The 8,197-nt window shown below is 40.6% G+C and overlaps 1 protein-coding gene across 2 annotated transcripts in view; it reads right to left on the bottom strand.

The window, feature by feature from the left end:
* Positions 1-2,904, bottom strand: part of plppr1 (phospholipid phosphatase related 1) — a 53,451-nt gene extending 50,547 nt beyond the window's left edge. For both annotated transcript variants that reach the window (XM_032539611.1, XM_032539612.1), the window contains exon 1: positions 2,669-2,904. The gene's annotated coding sequence lies outside the window, so the exon portion shown is untranslated. The remainder of the gene's footprint in view (positions 1-2,668) is intronic.
* Positions 2,905-8,197: the final 5,293 nt, after the last annotated feature.

The raw sequence follows: 8,197 nt of genomic DNA on the forward strand, positions 1-8,197 counted from the left end.
AATGACTAAGTGGGTAAAGGTAAAAAAAAATAATAGAAGAGCTAGAACAGTCTAGTAACACAGAAAATGACATCAATTTATTGTAATGCAGCCTTTATAACCAGGAAAGAACAACACTCAAGCCATTTACGATATTACGATTTCCAAAATCTAAGACAATATCTATACTCATATCACAATATCAATATAGTATTGATATAATCCCCGCCCTAAAAAAACAGAAGTTTAAACAGGTAAATGGAGTCAGTTCACTTCAGAAGGTGAAGGGGACTGCCATAGCCCTAGTAACTTACCACAATTACTACTACAATAACTTAATACCCAAAATGTATCAATTGCACTGTAATAATCCAACATACTAATCATGAGTTTGCACTGACTAATACAAAATTCAAAACTAAAACTAACAGTAATCAAATTATCGTATGACTATAAAGTCAGTAAAACTGACACACTTTTTTCTTAACAAAGGTTTTCAAGCTGTGACATAATAATCGCAATGAACTAATCAGGATTAGTTATATAAGCGTTGATGTTACAAACTAAGACTGCACGTCGGTATATGTGATGCTGCTGATGATGATGTCAAAGGAGAAGATAATTACAGGCATGCTGATGTCATTGTGACCTCAGCTTGTTTTGCAGTCTTATTGGTTTGAAGTGACATAACCTCAGACACACACACACACACACACACACACACACACACACACACACACACACACACACATGCAGCCTACAGCAAAATAAGCCTCCTGTATTACTGGTATAGAATGGGACCTATGCAGTCCTATGTGCATACACTTCTATGCAAGATGTATTAGCAAACCTAACACATACACATTAATGCTCACTTGTGCCATTATGTAGAACAGCATGGTGGGTTTATGCCAAGAGGTTTCTTGTGTTCAGCGGGCCCTGCTGACAGCCAAGGGAAGGCTCACCTGATGCCCAGCCACCTGCCATCTGTCTGCTGCTGAATAATACCATTTGCCTGCTGTACTACAGGGACGAGCATGAATACACCTGTCAAATTTAAACACACACAGCAAAAACGCACACAAATCACGTGTGCTTATGCTGCAAATAGTTGGTAGAAGTATGTGCCTCTCTGGGTGAGTGATACTATCTCACTTGCCCAGTGCTAAGCCAAGGCGCACAACAAGAATTCAACTCAGATGGCAACAAGCAGACAGGCAGTGAGGAAGCATCAAAAGCAATATATCCCCCATCACTGTGAATGTAAGCAGCTGGGGAATACTAATAATAAGAAGAATGCATTTCATTTATATAGAGATTTTCACAGCAGTCAAAGATGCTTCACAGAAAAAAAAAATAGAAAAAAAAAATAATCCACACTAAAAATAGACACACATCCATCAAAAATTGAACGCATAATTAAAAAGGTGAGTGTTGACCTGTGATTTCAACACGGGCAGCTTGTTGGATGTGTTCGGGGAGAGAGTTCCAGTGGAAGGGAGCAGCTATGGAGAAGTCTCTGTCACCCAAGGATACCATCCAATAATCAAAGAGCAAGTGATTAATAACAGCACTTTTATTTTTTTTAGATATGGGCAACATTGACTTCTGCTGCTACATCGAGGGTCCAGTAGCCATTTAGTCACTGGTCTGCTGAGCATTTTCAGCTCGCCTGCATTGCCTCGCAACTCTTCATTTGCAAATGATTAGATTCATTTTGTTGTTATTCATCCCAGGTTTTTAAACTGTATTGTTTAATCACATGCACAGCCTTATATACCACTCACAGTGAAATATATTCCTCATGTATTTTGACCTTATGTCCAGAATGCAGCTGTATGATGAGGTCACGGACATGTAGCGAAGAAGCCCTTCCTTTACATCAGTAAAGTAGGATTTTATGCATCTTCTGTTGCCAAGAGCACTATTTTAAGATGAGGTTCAGTTCTCCTATTTAAGCTTAGGCCAAGCCTGCACATCCACAGTGCCGTTTTCTGAATATGATGATAGGAGAAGCAATCAGGAGCGGATGATGATGACATACACGCTGCACTGAATTAATTACCCTGTACCGTTCAACAAGCCATCTTAACCAGCATGGGATTTCAGTCTTTTCAGTGATCTGAAAAGCATCAAATGCGCCGTGCATGTCTAAAGGGGGAGGAGGGGGGGGCTTGTTGGGGAGGAATAACCACCCTGTGATGTTGGGGGGCGGGGTGATGGGCCGAATTTTTCTGGCTGGACTGAAGACACATTTGCTCGGCAACGAAGGCGAAAACATTCGCACAGATGTTTGATTGCTGCCATAAAAAAAGACACATGCTAACGGTAAAAGGGATATTTGTAAGGGGGGAACTAAGCCCTGGAGCGCGGTCACTGTTGCTGGTAGAGACAGGTGTCTGTCTAAATACCGATATCGATTCTTTCACAACCATTAAAACACCATAATGCACCGATTTCCCACGGAACCCGGTCCGTTCACAACCCCATTTCATTCCGAGCCCTGATTCGCTTTCAGGGCTCGCTTTGATTGTCCCCCGCGTCGGGACTTGATTGAGGTCCGAACTTGCCTCAGCAACAGACAATAGCTGCACACAGTCCCGTTTCTTCGTATTTCTCCCCCCACGACCGGGTTGCTGCAGGCATCACACACATACACACACACACTCACACACTCACACACACTTACCGCGATGGGATGAAGCAATATTCCAGAGAAAAGGCGAATCCATTAAAGATACGAATGAGGAGAAAAGGGCGAAAGGAAGCCGTGAGCACTCCCACTACTACTAGTACTACTACTCCATCTGCTCAGCAGAGCCGCCGCTCTCGGTTTGTGATGGGGATCACGCAGCGCGTGAGCGCGTGAGAGGATGGATGCTGTGCCCTGTCGGAGGGGGGGCGGGGACAAGACGCGTAACTGCTCGGGTCCAGCAGAGCGTATTTAATTCTGTGTAGGGACCGTGTGTTACAAGTCGGCTGTCTAGCCCGCATATTCCCGGGCAGCCTGCCCTACAGACCCCCAGGTCCTATAGCAAGAGTCCTGTCCTTGTCCCGGGGAGGCGGCTTTGTGTCCTTTCAGTCCTGCTTCATATTCATGGAGCTTCCCACGTTGACAGTTAGACAGGCTGAATGGTTTGCTGTTGAGGTAGTAGCTGAAGTTGATATGAGATTCTGAAGATTCAAACTGCATTTTTTTTGTTTTTTTTAACAAAATGCTGGTAGGGATTTGGTAGAACTGTATTCAAATGTGACATTTTATTGGCCAAAAATGTTATTCATCGTGTCTTCTATCATAATTTCTCTGTTAGACAAATATGAAATAAATAAATTGGTTAGATATATAAATGTGTTAAAGGACTATAATGTACTCACATCAAGTCCAAATGATACAATAACAAAAATTGCCATAAAGCACACTAATAAAAGAAGCTCTAGGATAACTTTTTGCATCCCTAATAAGAAGCATTTTCTTACAAAACACCTGCGGTGAAAGGAGTGAATGACACAAAAAAACAATACTGATAGTAATAAAGATTTAACATGACTTGTTTTTTTTGCTGATATTTAAAGATATTTGTCCAACTAACAGGGCAGTGACACCCGAGAGTGATGTTGGAATAGTAGTAAAAGAAACTTAAAATGCAATTCCTCTGATAGCCACTATCTCCAAGATAGTAGCATATTAGCATCAGACCATATTGCAATGAGTCAACAACAAAGAAAAACACAAAAGTATTCTTTTTCAAAAGAAATGCAAGTGCTTTAAAGCTAGTATCAACTTTGTTTATGTGCTAAAAGGATATTTCAGGTATTTTAAAGAGGGGCTGTATTGGAGGTATCTATAGTCAGCGAGTTGATGCTCTCCTTAAAGCCACCGGACTCCTTTGACAAAAAAGTACACATGCAGGAGGAGTTGCTGATCTGCAGCTGCCTAGAGCAGTTAGTTTGGGTTTTTTATGTAACTTTGGTAGTTTGAAGGGTTAGTTACGATTCACCAAAGTGACCGACTGCACTGAATGTTAACCATTTTACACACTCAAGAATGTATATTCCCAGTGAAGCTGGTCAGCTGCCATCCCTGTCGCCCCCTTTACATTATGGAGTTGTATGTCTTATTGCATAACATATCTCATCTTAAAGTCTAAATCTGCCGTCCCACCTCTGTGACCCGGCTAGTTGTAGCATTAGCACTGTGAATGCACTGCTGCCAAAACTGGGGCATACACATTGAAGTGAAACCAGGGTGCCCATCTCTGCTACAAGAAATTACTGAAGGAACACTGGTGTGTTCAGTGATCTAGATTCAGGGAGCACGCTACAGTACACTCTGTGCTCAGCCCCCCCCCCCCTCTTCCAATCCTCTGCTTTTTTAGCCCAGTTTTTCTCACTCCTCCCTTCGTCTCTTATCTGTGGCCTTCGGTCATATTAATCAAACTGAGCAGAAAAACTGTTACTGTAAAATCAAGTAATGTGCAGTCAGCACAAGTTATAAAGTTATATTTAACAGTAGTACCGATGTGTGGGGTGTTGTACTGGATCAGTGGTAGCCTAGAGAAAGAGAATCGAACATGACTGGAGGGTTGCAGGGTAGAAAGTCCCAGGTTCTCCTAGAGACTTTGCACAGGACAACAAACCTGTATCGAAATCACTGACAAGGTACACTTGAGCAATCACCTCTAAAGGCTCAGGGCATCTGTCCAGCTGCAGAAGAAGACGGTGGATGTATTGGTCAATGCTGAGTTATATTTGTGTAACTGTGTGAATGTAAAGATAGATGATGTCAGCCAAGAGAAAGCACTGACATCCTATAATCCTATACAAAAAATGGAATTTTAAACCTATTCTGAAACTGACCAGTAAAAGATCAGATATGGACAAATAGATTTTTTTTTTTAAACGGTCGGGTCGCGATCAGAGTACTGCCCCATCTTTTCAGGATAGACCTGAGGATAATTGAACCAAAAAGTATTCCACCTGTACAGACCCAATAGAATGGGAACACCTACACTGGCCAAAAGCAGCAATGTTATGCTGCGCAATCACTCCACTCCAAGTCAATTTGCATTTCAATCCTATTTAAGTTAAAGTAACAGAAACAGCAAATGTATTTAAGAGTTAAATAAAAGTTGTGAATGTACAGAGAACAGCCCCTCTGAGTGCTATGTAATGATACCGGATAATAATGTGCTATGGTAATTGATGCATTTTATTGTTGAAGGTGTTTGGGCTGCTTCATAGACATTAGGGAAATAACACAATTGTTTTTAAAACTGATCCTATGTTGTTGTTTTTATATCATATACTGCATAGTAAAACTTGGATCTACTTGTTTAACTGGGAAACATAGTGGTGTAAAAAGTATATATGTTTCCATGAAATGCAGAATTATTGAGTAGCATATTGTAAATTGGAACTACTACTTTACAATTGTACTGAAGTACAGTGCCTGAGTAAATGTACTTTACATTACTTTCCACCTCTGACTGGCAGCAGCATGATGTTCCACCAATAAACAAGCAGCCACAAATGATAAAGTAGCCTTACACGTCATTTTTCATTCATGTCACAGTTCAATCGTCAAACGTCTCCCTTTGAGAAAATATTTTTACCCTGTGGTGGTGACGATGACGCATCATGTGATCAGAGCTGCTCCCATGATGGAAACTCAGGTACTAGACATATTGACATATGCACAGACCCCAAGACCTTCTGCTGCTGCCCGACCAAATGAGATTGAATGTTATTTGCTGCTGGGCTGTTGGACCTGGGATGACGTCACAGCAACATTTGTGAAATTAGATTTAATGGATAATTGTTTTGTCTAGATTAGTTTTATACTGGTTATTCCTTTCTGGTTCCAGCTCTAGACACATGTTGCACTTCTGACTAAATGTGTCATGTGTTTTTTAACTGACTACTGAATCTTTATCTGGAATCCTTTGAGTCAGTCTCAGCAATGACACAAACTCACAGCCTTTCTCTAGTAGTCCTGCCATTCTGCCTCTGGTGACAGTTTCATGAAGGTGATCTCTTCCTTTCATACAGTTGCTCCATAAGGAGCACTACTTAACCGTCGATAGAGCGGGAGCTGTGGGCCACCAGAAACTGAATTTGAATCATTTATATTTGAATTTGAATTGCTAAACTGTAAAAATTGCATTGAAAAACTGAATTTAAATCACATCATTTGAAATTGTATTGTTTAATTTGAATCATTGGGATGAAGGAAGAGCAATCGATTGCTCTTCCTTCATCCTTCAACTACCCAGATTGTTATGATTGTCAGTGTCTGTATGTTCTGTTTTATTTTGAAGTCTCTGTTTTCTCCTTTGTCTTGTCTAGTTTTACTTCCTGTCTTGTGTTTTCCCACCTTTTGTGATTGTCTGTCCAGCCCTGATTTGTTTCACCTGTCCCTCATCCCTAGCTGTCCCTGGTTAGTTGTCGTTAACTGGTGTATTTAGTCCTTGTGTTGTGTGCTGTCGTCATGGCTTGTTTTCTGTATTTTACTTCCTGGCCTTATTGCTTTTGGGCATTTGCCTACCTTTGGACTTCTTTTGTTGTAGTGATTTTTGTTTTATTCAATCTTTAAACGCTGCTCTGCTCTCTTCTCTGCTGCATTTGGGCCCAAGCCTCGCTGATTCCATCTCACAACCCTGACACGGGTGTCTGTCACAGTAAGTTGAAATTGAATTTTAAGAACTGAATTTGAATTGTGAGAACTGAATGTGAAGATATATACACATTCAGTTCTGAGTGAGTTGAATTTAAATTGTATTTGACATCAGTTCCAAACAAATAAATTAAACTATTCAGTTTTTCAATGCAACGATTCAAATTAAACTATACAATTTTAAGTTATGTGATTCAAATTCAGTTTTCAATGAAATTATTCAAGCCTAGCCATTCAAATTCAAATATAAATAAATTCTATTAATGCCATTTTATCGGGGGGCGGGGGTTGGAAAGCTCCGGTTCCCAAGGTTATGATGCATGCATCCTATCTCTAAATGTGACTAATCTGCCAGAGAATTCATGTGAGATAAAGCTTAAACTGGAATGTTGGTGTTTATTCATCCTTTAAATTATCAAAGAGTGGCAAGATATTGAAGAATGTACCTACAGACCTACAGCTGCTGTTCAAACTCCTTGAGTTTAAAAGGATGTGGCGAGAACTCATCCAGCCAGCTGCAGTCTTTGCAAGGGTTGAAAAGATGTGAATAAGAGAGAGGTCAGTTGAGTAATTCAAACGAACACAAGAGCCACAAGTATGCAAACAGCTCTGTGATAATATCATGTAGAGAGGCATTGCACTGCGCTTTGACTTGTCCAGCGTTGAAGTAGAGGGGATGAAATTCTGCACGGATGAATTCTTAGCCCTTCCCTATTGTTGCATTATGATTAGCGATGGTTTGATCCATTGGTTTCCATCCATTAGCTGTAAGTTACAGTAACTGCATGTACCGTATGTCTGCCTTTTTCCTTAAATCTACTTTTCCTATCTGACACATTGAACTGGACAGTGTACGTAGGAGCCTTTGTATTGAGTTGGAGAGCACTCTTTCCCTTGGGAATTACACACACAAACACACACACACACACACACACACACACACACACACACACACACACACAGAGAGAGAGGGATATCAGCTTTCACTACATCACAGTGTGTACCCGTGTCATCTCATATACTGTATTCTCTCCATCTGCCAAAGAAGCTTCACACAGACGCAACAATACAGTGCAGTGTTTCACCAATCTGATTACGGAGAGTGAAATAAAGCATCTCGGTAAGGGGCACACAATAGCAAGACCGTGTTTTATTAATGAAGGGGCATATTGATGCATAACATACCAAATATACCGAGTCTAATGTGAAATATTTATCAGGCTGATCTAAACGTTAGATGACCCAGCTCTTCTACCTGAAAGTACAACGAGGAAAAAAAATTGAAACAACAAAATAATATATAAGTAATAATACAGACAAAGTCACTAAGTGATACAAGGACTTGAAGGCAGGTGGGAAGAAACAATAAGAAGTGATTGCTGATTGAGAGAGACGTGCAGTTATTTGCACATCAAGGCTATTGGAAAGCAGCAGCGATGAAAAGGCAGCGTCTGCACGCTGACTCTGAACCACATGTACTCGAATAGACAATGTGTTGCTATTAATTGGATATCTGTCACTTCATATTGCTTTGAAAGTGGTTAC

The sequence above is a fragment of the Etheostoma spectabile genome, chromosome 16, assembly GCF_008692095.1.
Source record: "Etheostoma spectabile isolate EspeVRDwgs_2016 chromosome 16, UIUC_Espe_1.0, whole genome shotgun sequence".
Classification (NCBI taxonomy): Eukaryota; Metazoa; Chordata; class Actinopteri; order Perciformes; family Percidae; genus Etheostoma; species Etheostoma spectabile.